The following is a 19187-nucleotide window of genomic DNA, read 5'->3' on the forward strand; positions in this document are numbered from 1 at the left end:
CGCTGCGGGCGTGGTGGCTCACTACGCGAGCCACCTATTCTATTCTCCCTCTATGGAGGTCGTGGACCCCCATGAGGCAAAATAGCTGACGGCCGCCGGGAACCCGGCTGTCGGTGTTTTCCCAGTCGGGATCCCGACGTCGGGTGAATGCCTGTCGGGATCCCGACTGTCGGGACCCCATCCGGCACCCACTGTAGCATGGTTGCGAGGGGAAACTGCAGCATGGTAGGGGGGGGCAGGGCCGCCACTAGTAATGTTGGGGCCCATCACTCCCCCCCCAATTACAATTACTTACCAGCGGTGGTGTCGAAGGCGCAGCAGCTTCTTCTCCCGGGACTCGGGGCTCAGAGCACTCACTGCACAGTGCAGCCTGCAGAGCGCCGAGCCCCTCTGTATCCTAGGCTCGCCGCTCTGCAGGCTGCACTATGTATTGTGCGAGCCTGGCCGCCGGCACCTGGCATTTGTGCGGGAGCGGCGGGGGGTGGTGCCATGCAACTGTGGGCAGCTGCCCGGGCCCCTCCAGAGGCTGTGGCCTGGGACAGATGTACCCCTGGCACCCCCCTGTCGGCGGCCCTGGGGGTTGGGGGGCAGGCGTGCATTCCCTGGGGCGGCATCAAAAGGACTTGGTACGATGCAAGCTTCACAGCTTACCGAGTCAAATAGAATCACCCCCCATATGACAGGTACGATAGACAGAAACATAGAGAACCATACACAAGAGAAAATGTGTCTGTATCAGGGGTGACTCCAGGGGGAGCTGCAGGTTTGGCTCAAATAGGGGAGCTACACCCACTGCCACCAACTGCCATTCCAAACTGTCTCACTGGCAGTTGGCATTTCTCTCCTATTTGAACTTGAAGTGCTGCAGCCCCTCCTCTGGTCTCCGTAGGAATGTCACTTAAACTTCTGACTGTGATCACAGCTATTGCAACCTTATGGTGCCCATACACTTGTGTGATGGAGCGTGATGTGTTATCACACTGCAATTTTCGTTGAAGCTCCCGTGCGATAAATCGCATCTCAAGGGTTTTTTTTTACATTCCTTGTGCATACAATCATGTGATAAATGCCCATTACGACCTGAATTCGGGTGATGAGGACAGGGCTAAATAAACTAAATGACCAGGACTACATTCATAAAGACAGCATAAGACTGTTGATATCATCATATTGTCAACAAGGAAAATGTCGGCATTAACCATGTCAACATGAAGCATGTCAGCTAGGGAGGCCAATCCCGGGATCGGCGGGATTTTGGCCTAAAATCGGCAGGATTTGAATCCAGGGATTGCAGCTTCCAATCATTTTAACCATGTGAACATTCTAATGTGTCAACATAGTGACTGTCAACTATAACTGGGGCTTCTTCAGAATGTTGACTTGTGGCCCAATTATCTATTGTTACAACCAGGGTGAACTCTATCACTAGGCAGCTTTAGGCAGCTCGAGAATCTGGGGGGCGCCCTTGAGTCTATCACAAAATGAAGGATGACTCTGAGATAGGCATCCTTGTTGAACTTTGCTCCTTGTTGAATGTAAATGGGTGGTGTTGATCTTCTAAGACGCTACCTCCACACTTTCATCTGAGGTTCTGGAAAGTTGTATTAGTGTGTGGGCAGCGATGGAAGCAGTACTGTAAGTTGAAGTTTTCCCTAGGATGCCGAGAAACCTTGCACCAGCACTAGTTACAACCCTGTTGAATAGAATGGGGACGTACATTAAACTTGGGTGCTACATATGATTATAAAAGTTTTGCAAATTTTGATGCTTATCCCCCCCCCCCAAAAAAAAAAAAACTTGCATGGTGTTAATATACTTCCAATGAAAAATGAATACAATGATGTATGCTTATATGAATTATACTATTTTTTCTTTATTGAATTTAGTTGTAAATAATTAAAATGTTAAAATTGACAACGTGTCCTCGTAATAAAATCTGCCTTCGTCATCAACAGAACGTCAATATAATGGATTGACCTAGCTGGTGTTATTATCACAGGGCCAAATGTGCGTTTTTTTAAGTAAGTTTGGCTAGATCACATTTAGCATTATGAGTAGGAAAAATGCTTACTAGAAAAAAATGTGAATTGAATGGTTTGAAGCAGGTTAAACTAAAATAATGTTAGTAAATGGGTTTGAAAACACTATTTTTTACATTATTGTAGTAAATATAATTTTAGTCAATGGGCCCCTATGTATGTTACCATATATGAAAGAAGGTAAAAAATAAGAACAATATAGATCAGCAGGGTTTTAAAATATAAAAGCTGAGGAAGTATGTTCATCTTTAATGAGTTTTTTCTGCATATCCAAGATATGAAGTAACGAGACCACACATGGAGGTCTGATTTACTGTGGTCCAGAATGCAGGGGAAGTTAACAGCCCAGGTACTTCATTTGTTGCTATTGTTTATTAAAATTGTTTACATTTAGACATGGTGCTCATACAAGGAAACGAAATGAGAGGGTGTATAAGAATAGAATGTTTAAAACAAAAGAATGTTAGAGTCCGTAGTCTGCTGTAGTATACAGAGTTTTGGAAAAAGAATTATTTTAATGGAATTCTGTGTGTGGTTTTTACTTATATTTATAGCCTTTTAGGCTTAACTTGCACAGTCAGTTTTGGTGGGTCTATCTTTGTTTTCCCTCCGTGTGTATTCTGACGCCGCACCGGGGGTCCCCGCCTGGATCGGCAGTTGGAGCCCTGCTGCGGTTTATAATCACAGGTTTTATTGGGTTTTTGTTACAGTGATTCTCCCACTAAAATTCCACATGCATGTATCTGTTGTTACTTATTGGCACATATTATATTTGAATACTTATTTAGCACTTATTTGCAGGTCTTGGCTGGTATACCATGTATCGTTCTTATAAATTGTATCAATTGCTACCACGTTGTATCATTTAACTATAACAGTTATCTCCTGTCTGAATTGGTAGTTTAGGATTTTAATTTACAGTCTCCTGTTCTAGGAGAGTGTTGGTATTGATACTCTGTGCTTAGATCTTAGTATACCCAGCTCTATGGTGTCATTTTATCTGCGCATTTATTTGCCAGGTTTATACCCTATGCAGGATGAATTGCAGTCCCTTGATTGGGTAAGGGTTAACATTGATTGTCTGTGTGTCCACACAGATTTATTCTATGTGCGCTTGCTGTTTTTATAAGTAAGTTTCCAAAACACTTTATTCCTGCTCTGTATTAGTTGCAGGTTTTTATTTAATGCATATACACTTTAATTTACTATTATGTATGTACATGAGTTTCTATCACTATGGATAAGTAATACTCTGTGTATGCGCATATCGCTGGCTATCTCCACTATGGGTGGATATATTGCCACTGCTTGTCCCCACAAACACACCTTGTTTCTCTAAGTACAAGTAGTATACATTGTTATAACATTGTCATTGATATCATTTAGTGCAGCTAGAGGTCGGGCTCTAACAGCTCGACGCGCGTTTCACCTAACAAGGCTTTTTCAAGACCAACCAGGTGCTTCCTTAGGATTATATTTATTTATTTTCAGCCTCCAATCACGTCGCGTTTTCGCGGTCACGTGTTGTTCAGCTAGCCAATCTCGCAGCTGTAGTTCTTTTAGTGATCAGACGGCATCTCCGTCTGTTTCTCTTGTTTCCGGGTCATGTGACTAGCGTCATGCATCACATGCGCTGGGCTAGCCAATCACTGGCTTGGGATCTCGATCCCGGAGTTAGTTCTGCCCAGGACTCTGTATATTGAAACATAAGTATTTTACTTATGTCTTTCTTGTTTGCTCAAACGTCTTATCACATCTTTATTTGGGTATGTATATAATGTAATGGACATGCTTTAATATTAACAGAATGTTGGTGTCCCTATTCCCCAGCTGTTTTTAGCATCCTGATATCGATATTCTTTTATGCCATGTTCTGGGGGGTCCGGAATCTGTGTAATAAAGTGTCCTCTTTAGTTTAGAATGTTAAGTCCTACTTTGTGAGATTTGTCATAAGGTTTAATCCTTCCTTTCTTGCTTGGACTTATCAAAATTTATTATTATATTGCACTTGTCTGTCTCTTCATAATTGTCATATTGTTAATTATAGGAACGTTATGATTTATTCAGTTTCCCATATAGTATTGATCTGTCTCAGTGTATACATCTAGGTGGATTTAAAGGGGAAGTGTGATAAAAAAGTGAATACAGTGAACAAACTGGCAAAGAAAAACGTGAAAAATATACGTATGTATATGTATACATATATACATATATACATATACATATACACATAGTGATAATAGTGAAGAATTATGTTTATATAGTAGAACTCATTGTTAATGTTGGTGATCTATTCGTGGTGTGATTGTTAATCACTTAGTGTTCTATTTTAATTGCTTTTTAGGAAGATGAGTGATGATTTCTAGGGGAAATAGGGGGAAACAGGTGAATGGGTGGGAAAGGGGAGAGAGTGATAGTGGTGAATTCTTGTTCTAAATACGGTGTGGAATATCTGGATTGGGTGTAGTATATATCAATCCAGATGTCATATGTGCCCCATTATGTTGTACCTATAATGGGTGATATTGTGTATCTTATATTATAAGTGATAAATTGAGTGATCATATTTGTGAATAATAAGTCCTTTTGTTTTAACGTTTCTCTTTTTTATTTATCATCTGTGTTTTGTAGGTTTCTCTCAGACTTCTCCGCCGTTCCTCCGAAGGCACATCGCATGGTATACCCAGGTAAGTTTTTTCCTTTTTTTTATAATTTAATTTTTTGTTTTTTTTGATTACTAGGTTTATGATTATTTTCTAATTTTTATGTGATTGTTATTTCTGTTATTGATTTTTATTGTTTGAACCATTATTGTTTTTGATTCTCCTTCCTATTTCCGTTATATGTGGATGAGAGAGATCCTTTCTCTACCAATATTTGATCTTCAGTAGGTTCTTCTTTTTACTCAGTGGTTTTTGTGTTATTATGTTTGGAATTCTTGGCTGACTTGTTCTTCCTGGATTTCTTTGTTCATGTATTTCTTATGTCTAAAGATATGGTGTATAACTATTATTCTCATTTAGACCAGTTGGATGTAAGCTGTCCATTATAAAGATCATTCTTGTTTCTTGTTTTAGCAATTCTTTATCAAGGTCTCCTCCTCTTATTCCTAGACGTATTTGTTTCATTCCAAATGCTTTCAATGTTTCAGGTTTGCAGTTATGGAATTTGAGGAAATGTTTGGCCACAGGAGTTAAGGTCTTAAAGTTATCCTTGTCTCTCTGTGCATTGCGTATCGTTCCTGCATGTTCGAGTATTCGTACCTTAAGGGGTCTGATGGTTTTGCCAATGTACGTTTTATTACAGGGGCATTGTAGGTGGTATATGACTCCCGTGGTGGTGCATGAGATGTTCTCTTGTATCTTCCACTCTTTCCCCCATTTATCTGTATATGATGTTCTTGTGATCATATATTGGCAGGCTTTGCACTTGCCGCATTTCGTGGAGCCAGGTCTTTTATCTGGAATTGATGGTTTTGTAAGATGGCTTTTTAGGAGACGGTCCTTAATGTTTCTAGCTCTTCTCCAACTTGTTTGTACCTGTGTTGGTAATATCTTTTTCAGGTCTTCATCGGTTTTCAAGATTTGCCAATGATTTTGTAGGATGGCTGTTATTTCTTTCCAGTTTTTGTTGAAGCTGCCTATAAACCTCACCGGTTCTTCCTTTTCATTGTGGGTTTTGGGTTGGAGTAAGGATTCTCTCGATATTGCATCAACTTCCTTTTTTGCTCTTTTAATTAATCTTTGGCTATATCCCCTATCTTGGAGTCTTTTGCTCAGTTCTGATTCTCTTTTTACATATGTTTCGGGATCGGAGCAATTGCGTTTGGTACGAATCAGTTCTCCTTTTGGAATGGCTCTGATTGTTGCAGGTAGGTGGGCACTTGTGGAATGTAGGATACTATTTGTTGCTGTGCTTTTTCTGTGGATATCTGTTGTTATTATCCCCTCATCTTCGATGTTAATGGTAAGGTCCAGGAAGTTGATGGAGACCTTGCTTGCCTCATGGGTCAGTCTCAAATTCAAGTTGTTGGTGTTCAATATTGAGATAAAGACTTCCAAGTCATTTTTACTTCCTTCCCACAGTATGAATATGTCGTCTATATATCTCTGATACATCAAGATGTTGTCTGTGTATTCCTCATTTTTTTCTTGAAATAGAATTTCCCTCTCCCACCACCCCAGGTAGAGGTTGGCATATGTGGGGGCACAGGCTGTCCCCATTGCCGTGCCCCTCACCTGGAGGTAGTGGGATTCGTTACAGGTAAAGAAATTCTTAGTGAGAATGAATTCTAGTGCTTCCAGCAGAAAGTTGTTGAATTCTTGGTTTGCTTCCATATTCAAGAAGTACCTTGTTGCAGCAATTCCTTTATCATGATTAATGCTGGTGTACAAACTTTCGATGTCACATGTCACTAGCCAGGTGTTATCATTGACAGTTATGTTTTCAAGTTTTTTTAGAATATCCATCGTGTCCCTGGTGTATGAGGGCAGTGCTGTGACATGTTTTCGAAGGAATTGGTCAACATAAATACTTATTTTTTCTGTTAAGCTTCCTATCCCGGATAGTATTGGTCTACCCGGGGGCTTTTTTTCGTTTTTGTGCACTTTCGGTAATAAGTACATAGTTGGTGTTCTTGGTTTTTCTACTCTTAGGTACTGGAAGTCACTTTTGCTTATTGTTTTTCTATCATAAGCTTCCTGTATCATATCTTGATACATCAGAGTATATTTGTGGCTCGGGTTAAATGTGAGTTTTTTATAACATTGTTCATCTTGTAGCTGTCTTTCCATCTCTTGTAGGTATGAGTTGAGTGGCCACAAGACAATGTTCCCCCCCTTGTCTGAGGGCTTCACCACTGTATCGTCCCATTTTTCTATTTCTTTTAGAGCTTTTTTCTCTCCTTCATTGATGTTGTCTACTTGTTTATTTCGTTTTGAGAAGAGGGAGTCAAGATCTTTTGATACCATACTCTGGTATACTTGTATTTGGGGACATATTTTTGGATCTGGTTGGAAGGTTGATTTTTTCTTTATTTTGTTTTTATTGAATGGTTCATTGGAAGGGGTTTCAGGAATGCTCTCATCTTCCAATTCTGTCAGGATTTGAAGTATTGGGAGGTCACTTTCTTCGAGGGCATTTGGATCTTGTTCTTCTGGAGATCTCTCAGTTGTTTCATTTCTGCAAAATTCTGATTGGTTGGCAAAAAATTTCTTTAAAAGAATTTTCCTTGTGAAAAGGTTTAAATCCTTCTCACATTCAAAGCGGTCAGGATTTTGTGTGGGCGAGAAAGACAAACCTCTTTTCAGAATGGATTCTTGTTCTGGAGTCAAGATTTTATCTGTTAAATTTATAATTCTGAGGTTGTCTTTCGCGTTATCCTGCATTTCGTTTGAGATTAGAATTGTTGTCTGAATCTCCTCCTCTCGCGAGGTTCGTCTCTCCAATCCAATGATTCCCTCTTTCGTCTTCCTCCTTTTGCTCCTCCTTGTTTTTCGCCTGGGTCTTGTGTGTCTCTCCGACCACGGCCTAAAAAATTCCTTTGATACAGTCTGCGTTCGGGATTGTCACCTTCTGACATTTCTGTTTCAGAGGTTGTGTAGTTAGATGCACTACTTGGTCTTCTCTGGGTTTGTTGTGATATTCTAGTAAATTAAAGTGTATATGCATTAAATAAAAACCTGCAACTAATACAGAGCAGGAATAAAGTGTTTTGGAAACTTACTTATAAAAACAGCAAGCGCACATAGAATAAATCTGTGTGGACACACAGACAATCAATGTTAACCCTTACCCAATCAAGGGACTGCAATTCATCCTGCATAGGGTATAAACCTGGCAAATAAATGCGCAGATAAAATGACACCATAGAGCTGGGTATACTAAGATCTAAGCACAGAGTATCAATACCAACACTCTCCTAGAACAGGAGACTGTAAATTAAAATCCTAAACTACCAATTCAGACAGGAGATAACTGTTATAGTTAAATGATACAACGTGGTAGCAATTGATACAATTTATAAGAACGATACATGGTATACCAGCCAAGACCTGCAAATAAGTGCTAAATAAGTATTCAAATATAATATGTGCCAATAAGTAACAACAGATACATGCATGTGGAATTTTAGTGGGAGAATCACTGTAACAAAAACCCAATAAAACCTGTGATTATAAACCGCAGCAGGGCTCCAACTGCCGATCCAGGCGGGGACCCCCGGTGCGGCGTCAGAATACACACGGAGGGAAAACAAAGATAGACCCACCAAAACTGACTGTGCAAGTTAAGCCTAAAAGGCTATAAATATAAGTAAAAACCACACACAGAATTCCATTAAAATAATTCTTTTTCCAAAACTCTGTATACTACAAAACCCCGATATACAATGACCAACTGGGGCTAACAGAACCTCTAGAGATCTAAGGAGGTGACACAACCCCAATTATAAAAATAACCAGCACACACACCTACTGTACCTCTGTAATAAAGAAATGTGCTGAACTAAAAAAGCCAACAATAGTGGCAACATTAAAAATCAGCTTACACTCGTGTACCAGATACATTTACACAGGTAGCTGGGCAAAGCCAATCACAGGCAACGATGCATAGACACAATAAGACCCAGAGAATACCTGCAACAAAATTATAACATTGAAAAAATCAAATCAAGTGCAGCAGACTACGGACTCTAACATTCTTTTGTTTTAAACATTCTATTCTTATACACCCTCTCATTTCGTTTCCTTGTATGAGCACCATGTCTAAATGTAAACAATTTTAATTCTATATTTCACCTAGAAAACCCAATCCTCTTCTTTTCCCCACGAATATAAAGGAATAAAAATAAAGAGGAAATCCTTTTAAAGCAAATTTATTAAAAGTTAAATTTTATTACAAACTCAGACCACAATACAGTGAAAAATACAAACAAACAGTGTGCACTCTAACAGCGTAACGTCTTTTCCTGGCACTACTCTTTGTGCCGTCTCAGTTTTCTTAATACTCCTAGTTACCTTGAGTGGCACCCCCGCAAGTGAACCGTAATAGCGGGCAATACGGGTCCACAAATAAAACGAATAACGACCCATTAAGAGTGTGCAGACTAATTCCCTATCCGTCCTCTCCCCATCATTTACTTGCTATTGTTTATGCCAGATGAAGGGAAACGAAGCCTTAAGATTTTTTTTTCTGAGGCAAATCAAGAACTTCTGTTTGTTGGTGTAGAAAAACTCATGTCAACCTTCTCATGTGTCAACCTTTTTCATGACCAACTTTGGCTTGTGTTGACCTTTTGTCAACGTCGACACTCCAATTTTCCACACTAGTTTATTAAGATCACTCTGAAGCGTGGAAACATCAATGATTGTTCTAAATACTCTGCTCAGTTTTGTGCCATCAGTATATATACCCCAATATCGTTAATAAATATATTAAATAAAAAGGGCCCTAGCACCAACCCCTGTAGCACTCCACTTAGTACTGGTGTCATACTTGATACTGCACCGTTTACAACCACTCTCTGTTCTTTATTCCACAACCTGCTCTACCAGAAGGTGCCAAACCAAGTCCAGCAGGTAACCACAGCTCTTCAGAGGTCCACTAGGCTGTATAATATATGGCTGCTGTGATCTTCAGTAGATTGTAGGGTGCAAAGCTGGGATGTAAAACATTGGGCCCCGGGTGATCAGCAGTCCTAGTATAGAGTAGATGAAATGGTTATAGCAAAGGTGGCCAATGTGGGCAGTGAATAAAAGCAGGGCATGACTTATCTGCCACTGCAGATGGATCTCTAGGCTACTGTTAACCAGTGAAGCAGCATGAGGTCAGGTCACCAGGGTACAGAGTAGTGAGATGGAATACATTGGTCACAATTCAAACAAGCCTCCCCTGTCCCCACGTCTTTGGCAGCTACTGTCTGTTAAGCCCCGTACACACGGGGGAGATATATTGCTCAGCCAAATATTGCAGCCACCGGAACACTATTACACATTCGGTGGGATTGCCCACTAATCGCATCCTTTTGGATGGACGTTATTGAGACCTCACAAAACATACTTCACATCTCCCTTCCCACAATGCCTGCCTTCTGGTTGCTAAACCTCTCTTCCACCTTGCTTTCCTTCTACAAAACCTCATTGCTCAGACCCCTTTGCAACGCTGCAAGGGCAAGTATACCAGTCCTGTGGAAAACCACGACCCCCCCCCCCCCCACACACACGCAAATCCTGGTTTGTCAAAATTAACCATTATATGTCCATGGATGATGTTTTACTATCCTCAGTTGACAAACACTCGGATTTTGCAGCCATTTGGCTTCCTTGGCTGGAGTATAGATCCTCGCAAGACTACAAAGATTCTATTTCGTAGGCAATCCAGCTGAATACAGATCCAGACTATTTTAGACTTCAATCGCCTTCACCATCCTAACCTCGAGAAAGGTCAGCCCCCCCTCTCGCTCTCTTCCTTCTTCTTTTCTTTCCCCTTTTCTTATTCTGCACTTCTATCGGTGCCTTATATACCCTAGTCTGATTGCATTATTGCAAATACCCGCATCACACCCCTCTCTGCGTTCCTCAGCTCATTATATCCAAATGGTCCCGTAGACCCATGATGACCCTTTTAACAGCGATTATATTGCTACCTACTGTTGATAATTATTCATCTAGCTGCGCCGAGATAAGTTGGATGTTCGTATATCTCATTGTGTGATTGTCTCTTTTGATATTTAATAAAAACTGATTATACAAAAAAAAAATTTGTGTGCCGAGCATAGCGATGCACCGTGCCCGAAGCATGGAGAGCGCAGCGAGCGATGCGAGGGGATGTGGTGCACTTTAAACTGTGTCCATGTCAACTGTGTTGACATTCAGGTCAACCCCATGTTGACCTTTTGACTGTCGACCTATACACTGTCAAATTAATGACCTGTCGAACTAATGATCTGTCGAACTAATGACCTTTCGACCTAGAACCATGTAGACCTTTTCCCATGTTGACCTAGACCCATGTCGACCTAATGGTGTCGACCTAATGACTGTTGACCATCATGCTGTAGACCAAATGATCCGAACCCATTGGTACATGCTTAGCATATCTCTCCTAAAAACATCTCTTTTCTAGCGTAAATAATCCTAATTTGTTCAATCTGTTTTAATATCTTAAATTCTCCATTCCCTTTATTAGCTTTGTTGCTCTTTGGATTTTTTCCAGTTCTAGGATGTCCTTTTTATAGTGCGGGCCCCAGAATTGTACTCCGTATTCTAGATGCGGTCTAACCAATGCTTTGTAGAGTGGCATAATTACATTTGAGTCCGTAGTCTCCATACCCCTTCTTATGCATGCTAGAATCCTGTTGATCTTATTTGTTGCTACATGACAATGAGCACTACACCCTAGTTTGTTACCAATTTGGACTCCTAGATCCATTTATAGTTCTGAAATACCCAAAGTATACCCACTTAGCTTATAACTAGCACACTGGTTATGTCTCCAAAGATGCATAGTCTTGCATTTATCCACATTGATCCTCATTTTTCAATTTTCCACACTAGTTTATTAAGATCACTCTGAAGCGTGGAAACATTAATGATTGTTCTAAATACCCTGCTCAGTTTTGTGCCATCAGTATATACACCCCAATATCGTTAATAAATATGTTAAATAAAAAGGGCCCTAGCACCAACCCCTGTAGTACTCCACTTAGTACTGGTGTCATACTTGATACTGCACCGTTACAACCACTCTCTGTTCTTTATTCCACAACCGTTTTTCTACCCATTTATAAATCTTTACCCCTAGTCCCAAATCCTCCATTTTATTTATCAACCTCTTATGTGGCACAGCATCAAAAGCCTCAGCATTTCCAATGTCTAGGTTGTTGCTGACTTCCTCCATAAAAGCTTAATATTTTGTTTGGCACGAGTGATTTTTTACAAATCCATGTTGGTTATTACTGATTATACTATGGAGCTCTAAATGTTTTTGGAAACCATCCCTTAAAATTCCCTCAAATAAATTACCCACTATTGATGTTAAGCTCATAGGTCCATAATTTGCTGAGTCTTCTCTTTTTCATTTTTTTTAATATTGGTACTACCTCTGCTATTCTTTGGTCCTTAGGCACCTTACCAGATGATAATGAGTTCTCAAAATGTAATTTAAGGGGTTTGCTACGTCCTCCCTTAATTCCATTAGAACCCTAGGATGAATCCCATCCGGACCTGGGGATTTGTTTGTTTTGAGTTTGCTGAGCCTCTTTTTTATCTCATCTGTCGTTAATTCAATATTAAGTTCTAGCTGGAAAAATGTGTTTTACAGTTCTGCCTTTTTCTTATCCTCAGTAAAGCTATCTCTGTTGATATTGGTTAATGGGCCTATGTTCTATGTTCTTTTTTATTATTCTTTTACTATTTGTGCATTTCAAAAACTTCTTGGGATAGGTTTTGCTCTCTGTGGCTATGCACTGTTAATTTTCCCTTTTAGCTACTTTGATTATCCCTTTACAAATTTTATTTACTTATTTGTACTTATTGAACACCTCCTCCTTCCCGTTAGCCTTGTAAAATTTAAATGATCTTGGCTTATTATTTATTGCTGTCCTTACTTTTTTGTCCAACCATGGTGGCTTTTTCCTATTGATTTTACCCTTATTGCCTTTTGTAAAATATTTAATAGTTAGTGTTTCTAGCAATTTTTTAGGGTTTCCCACATTTCTTCTGCATTTTTCACCGCAAATAATACTTCAGACTCAAATTATTTTAAAGATTCCCTGAATAATTCAAAGTTTGCTTTCCTAAAATGTTATATTTTTAGCTGTTCCCGTATGTTGTTGTTTACAGAAGTTGATTTCTATTGAGACCATGTTGTAGTCACTGTTTTCCAGATGTTCTATTTAGTATTTGAAACTAAATCTATATTATTTGTTAATACTAAATCCAACAATGTCCCATTACGATTCGGTGCTTCAACCGATTGTGTAATAAACTGATCCTTGATGCCCTATGGGTGCACCGGACCACCCAGTAGAACCCGAGCAGTCCCGACCATTAAGCAAAATTTTATATACTAAGCCTGCTCGAAGCTAATGCTTCCAAAGCTAGTAGATGTTGTTTCACTTGCTTCCAACAGATGGCAGTGTTTTGGAAACACATGGACACTAGATATATATAGATGAATATGATGAAATGTGTAGGTAGATAAATATAGTTTTGTTGGCTGCTCCAGGCTGAAGTGATATACATATCTTAAACATAAATCATGCCATGTGGACATTGTGGAAGTGGAAGAAAAAGGAATACATCTTCTGCAATGTTCAGGAAGTATGCACCATTGCCAGGTGTGAACAGGTCTCTTCAATGAGAGTTGGCCTCCTTGATGACATCAGAGATACTAAAAGATGAACACAGGGCTTCTACACAGTCACATGATTTACAGCATTATGTCATGTTGGCAAGAGCACGAACAGGGGGTAATGGGATCTGTCATAGCTTCCAGGCAGGTGCGTAACGCCCAAAGGCATTGGAGTCACCTGCCTCCAGACTCTAAACCCTGAAGGGGCACCTGCTGTGTACAGCAGCACCTGTGTGGTTCACAGCAGGACCAAGGGCCAGATGTATCAAGCTTCAAAAAGTGATAAAATGGAGAGTGACAGCCATCCAATCAGCTCCTAACTGCCATGTTACAAGCCGGGTTTGAAAAATAACAGGTAGGAGCTGATTGGATGGCTGTTTATCCCTCTCCAATTTATCACTTTTTAAATCTTGATACATCTGGCCCCAAGAGTGGCCACTGCTCTTCCAACAGAGCTCTACTGCAGCAGATAATTGTCTCTGTCCCAAGAGCCCTGATAACACCTGCAACAGTGGGCAAGTCATTTGTGTTTGGTATACATACAGAAACACATACACAAGCCCACACCAACTGCCAGGGATGGGCGGCTGACATCACACAATGTCAGTGCCCACGCCCTCTTAGGCGGAAACCGACGGAAATAAAAGTCAGTTCAAAATGGCTTTTATTTCTAATGGCGAGAGAAATCATCACTGCGGAACGAGCCTTACTGAATCAGGCCCTTGGTTTTGTGTTATTGGCACATTTTCTAACCTCTCCAGAGTAGATACTGTTTTAGTCTGCTCTATTTAAATTCAGAATAACTTACAACAATCATAATCCATGTTTGAAGAGCTATAGTGTGCAATAAAAACATCTGCTAAAATGTGGAATTTCTGCCATTGTCAGACTCGTCTGAAAATATCACTGTAGTTTGCAGATGTTCATCGTTTTACAGAAATTTGCAACTCTCAGGCAAAACAGATATTATTTTGGAGAAAAAAATTGACTAAACCATTTTTAACTTCACTGTTATTGTGCTATATGACATGGCCCTGTTGTTGTCAGACATCACAAATCAAATGTTATTTAATAAAACAAGTTGGGACCATTGAATAGGATCTGGATTGTTGCACAGATAGAATGTATCACAAGTCTTTGAAGCAATACAGTCAGTGGTGTAATATATGTACAGATGGAGTGCCTCTCAGCCAGCGCTGGGGCTTGCCAGAATGCCCCCGCTGGCGATCGCCGACGGAAAGGCACTCCATCTGACTGGGAGGCGCGAGTATCTCAAAAGCACGCGCATCCCAGTTTTCGTGTGGAGGGGATGGGAAGGGATGGGAACCCCACCCATCTCCACTTCTGGGAGACAGGCAGGGTTAGGGGGAGTGCGGGGAGGTGATGGGGAATGGTGAACAGCGATGGGGATCAGTCGTGAGCTCAGTTGGAAGGGGACGCGTGAGCATCTCATGCATGTGCATCCCCTTCCGGCGGCTGGAGGGGGCTGTCGGTTGGCGATCTGACTGCCAGACCACCGCTAGATGGCAGGCGCTCCATCTGTATGCATGTGTGTATGCGTGTGTGTATGTATGTATATTATGTACATTATGTCTGAAATAAAGAGAACGTGACATCTATTGTCCTGCTAGGATGGCTTTCAATTAACTGATAAAAAAATTGCAGGGAAGGAGGGGGAGCAGGAGCCCGGCAGCAGATGACTCCATTGCCTCCCAGAGTTACGTCTCATACATTGGACATGTTTCACTTGGTCGCCTGGTTCTTATGCCACAACAAGATTATTCGTAGCCTCATGTAACTGGCTGATATTTTTCCCCCGACCTCGGTCATCTCCTCTATCCCATCCTGCTTGACCCCCTTTTGCCCCACCCTGTACCTTTCTCGCTTGACCTTGCCATCTATTGTTCATCTAGCTTCCCGCTGCTAATTGCTTTTGTCTTGGTCTCTCTGCTGGGGAAAATTATTTTCTATTCTAGGTTAGTATTATTCTTCCTAATATAATTGTTGCTTAAATTGACATTCTATGATGTATAAACTTCTTCTGATTGCACGCCTCTCTTAATGGTTCTTGTCATATTCCACTGTCTTCCACTGTCTATTAGGGGTGAATTTACTAAGATGGGTGTTCTAGGCGTGCATAGGCGTGCACACATTGAGTGTTAGGGGTGCACAGGCACCCCCTAATGCTGTGCACACCCTTATGAACACCTCCTTGCTGCTAGCAATTTCAGCAATACCTTTTAGCAGACTTTTGCTTTTTAGAACTGTATTTCATAAAAAAAAGTGCCCATCAATCAGTTATGTGTGTTTTGCATTGTTAATTGTACTAAACCATTGTCATATCACTATATACCTGCGTCATCAGTGTATATTTTGGACTTTATTTGCATGTACCGTTACACGGAGTAATTAGCAGATTATGGGCCAGATTCTCTAAGCTTCAAAAGTGATAAAATGGAGAGTGATAAACAGCCAGCCAATCAGCTACTGTCTGTTATTTTTCAAACCCAGCCTGTGACATGACAGGTAGGAGCTGATTGGCTGGCTGTTTATCACTCTCCATTTTATCACTTTTGAAGCTTAGAGAATCTGGCCCTAAAACTGAAAGAGGCAGGAGATTATGGTGCGGCTGAGAGACTTTTTATATTGTAGCGAGTGCCAGTAGATGATGGTAGACACATCTGATGTGTTAGACTCATCCAATGGGTGGTGTTAGACATGCCCAATAGGTGGTGCACGCCTATGGTAACATGTCAGATAGGAGCTGATTGGTTGGTGGTTCATCACTTTCCATTTTATCATTCTCAAGCTTAGTGCATCTATCCCTCTATCTATTATCTTCTAAAAGGTGCAAAATAAATAAGAAGTAGAATCTGATTGGTTGATATAGGCAACATCCTATTTTTACATAGTTACACAGTTACATAGTAGGTGAGGCTGAATAAAGACTTTCGTCCATCTAGTTCAACCTATGTTTATAGTAGCTTATCCTTTGTTGTATAGTATGTTCTGATATTTTAAAGACAGATTGTTACTTATTTGTACCCGTGGATGTTTTTAACCAATACATGTTTATCCAACCTTATTTTAAACATATTTATAGTGTCTGCCGACACCACTTCTCCAGGAAGAGAGTTCCAAAGTTTGACTGCTCTGACTGTAAAGAAATTTTTTCTTCTAGATGAACAAAATCTTTTTTCTTCTAATCTAAACTCGTGCCCTCGCGTCCTAGATTCCTGTCTAGCAGAAAACAGGGAGCTTGACAGTTCCTTATATTGGCCCCTGATATATTTGTACATGTTGAGCATGTCCCCCCTTAAATGTCTCTTCACTAGTGTAAATAGCCCCAACTTGCTTAATCTTTCCTCGTAGCTCAAAGTCTCCATTCCCCTAATAAGCTTAGTTGCTCTTCTTTGGATTTTTTCTAATTCTATGATGTCCTTTTTATAGTGCGGGGCCCAGAACTGCACTGCGTATTCGAGGTGCAGTCTAACCAATGATTTGTACAGAGGCATAATTACTTTTGAGTCCCTAGTTTCCATACCCCTTTTAATACATGCTAGAGTTTTATTGGCCTTTTTAGTTGCAATATTACATTGAGCACTACAGCCTAGTTTGTTGTCTATTTGGACTCCTAGATCCTTTTCGAGTACTGAATTACCCAATTCATCCCTGCTTAGGTTATAACTAGCACACTGGTTATGTCTCCCAAGGTGCATGACCTTGCATTTGTCCACATTGAACATCATCTTCCACTTTTTTGTCCACTCATCTAGATTGTCAAGATCATTTTGAAGCATGGATTTCCTATATAGAATAGAATTCCTTTTTATTAAATTTAGCCCTTACTGTTCTATGATATAATCCTAATCAAATTATATAATACAAAATGGATGCATGATGCATTTTCCATAGAGTGATACATTTAATATGAGAGAGGAATGGACGTAGGCATTGTATACCTCCATTAATTCAATACATGGAAATGCACCTCAAAAGCGGGTGCATGGACATCCACTGAACTTAAATCATGAAAGGGAGATCCACCCCACCCCCCTCCAAAAAAATCACCAATGTAAATGGACAAATATTCTCTGTAAAGCGTAATGGAATATGTGTACACTAATAATAAAAAATAAATAACAATAAATCAACGAAATAACACAAGCCGCCACCTTTGTGTGATGCACCCAAAATGGCCGACATTATAGTGAACCCTTTAAATGCCAAAGTTTCTGTGAGAGATGAGCAAAATATATATATATATATTTGTCAGGTATTTCTAAAAGGATGAAATGATTGCCACTTTTTCGATTTCTGGTCAAATGAAACAAACAATACTTATTAAAAAAATAACTTTTTAGTTGCAAGAATTTATATTAAAAGTTCATTAGTTCCGGTTGCTGCTACTGTACATTTTATATATATTTTTTGATGAAAATGTATATTTCAAAAGACCGTTTTATTTCAGCTTCTAATTGCATGACTATTGACATGATTCAAGGACTAGTAAACATTGGGATATGTAGAAACTAGTAATTTGCCACAATGCTTTACTCATACTTGTCTACCCTCCCGGAATAGGCAGGAGGGTCCTGAAATTGGGCCCCCCTCTCAGCCCCCTGGGAAGGTAGGCAAGTCTTCTGCTATCCCAAACAGCCCCCTTACCCACGGCACCTAGTCCGGGATTTTGCAGGTCCATGGCAACGGGGCAGGGCTCAAATGATATGAATCGCATCAATTTGCATCATTTTATCCCCTACCCAATCCATAGACCCGCAAATCACCTCATTTGAGTGGCATGGGGGAGGTGTTTCAGCTAAGTCCCACCCCTCCTGACAGCAGTATCTGGTCTCCTCCCGTGGCTTCTCCCAGACAGGAGCGAAAGAAAGGCGGTAAGTCCGGGAGTAATGCATTCAAAATCAAGAGGAAATAACTCACTTGGCTTAGCAAATAGTCTAGGTCAATGGTTGCCAACCTGAGTGCTTGTACCTCTGGGAGTACACTGCTGACCGGTTGGGGGGGCTTGAAAATAAAATTGGTAATGGCAGAAGAAGAGGAATATGTCTCCAAATGGCTGAAAAAGTCTTCTGTTGCCGTGGAGATAAACTACGTAGCATCGCTTCTAGTTCTGCCTGCAGCATCATCAGCATCTCCTCATGCATTTACTCAACCAACAATCCACTGGGAGTTACCCGCACTGCCCTCAGACAACAGCTGCCCCATAATAATCCTACAGGCATTAGCAGGAACCCTCTGAGACATTACACAGCCAATGACCAGACACAAAGGTACCCGATTCCTGACTGCACACTACTCATCCGCTACTCCTTAATATAAGGATACACATAAGGACATGCATACTGTTTACTTCCACTCCACTCATTAGTACTGTGGATATTTTAAATTGAGAGTAAGGGTACTCATATATACATAGCCTAATCATGGGGTAAAGGAGAGAAAAAAGTTGGGAATTGTTAGTCTAGATCAGTATTTCTCAATCACATTCCAACTGGGTACCACCTGCCAGCCTAGTTCCATTATATGTCCACCCAACATGTGCAGGGCTATACATTTGTACTGTATATAATTGCTATTGAATAAAATGTTTAGACACCACTACATACAGTATATAAAAGCAATAAATGTGCTATATACAATACCTAAAAAAAATGACAAGATAGAATGAACTGTATATATATCCTTCTTTCTTCCTCCCTCTCTTTCCTGTCCATTTTTTTCTCACTATTCTCTCTATTTTTGTGTTACTCTCCCTCTGTTTTTCTACTTACTTCG

At 40.4% G+C, this 19187-nt stretch overlaps 1 long non-coding RNA gene across 2 annotated transcripts in view; it reads left to right on the top strand.

Annotated features, from left to right (window-relative positions):
* The window catches only part of LOC146079439 (uncharacterized), a 241064-nt gene that overhangs the window by 41579 nt on the left and 180298 nt on the right, over positions 1-19187 (top strand). For both annotated transcript variants that reach the window (XR_014474530.1, XR_014474531.1), the window contains exon 3: positions 4671-4726. This is a non-coding gene — a long non-coding RNA (uncharacterized LOC146079439). The remainder of the gene's footprint in view (positions 1-4670; positions 4727-19187) is intronic.

This window comes from Crinia signifera, chromosome 5 (assembly GCF_055691185.1).
Source record: "Crinia signifera chromosome 5, ASM5569118v1, whole genome shotgun sequence".
NCBI lineage: Eukaryota > Metazoa > Chordata > Amphibia > Anura > Myobatrachidae > Crinia > Crinia signifera.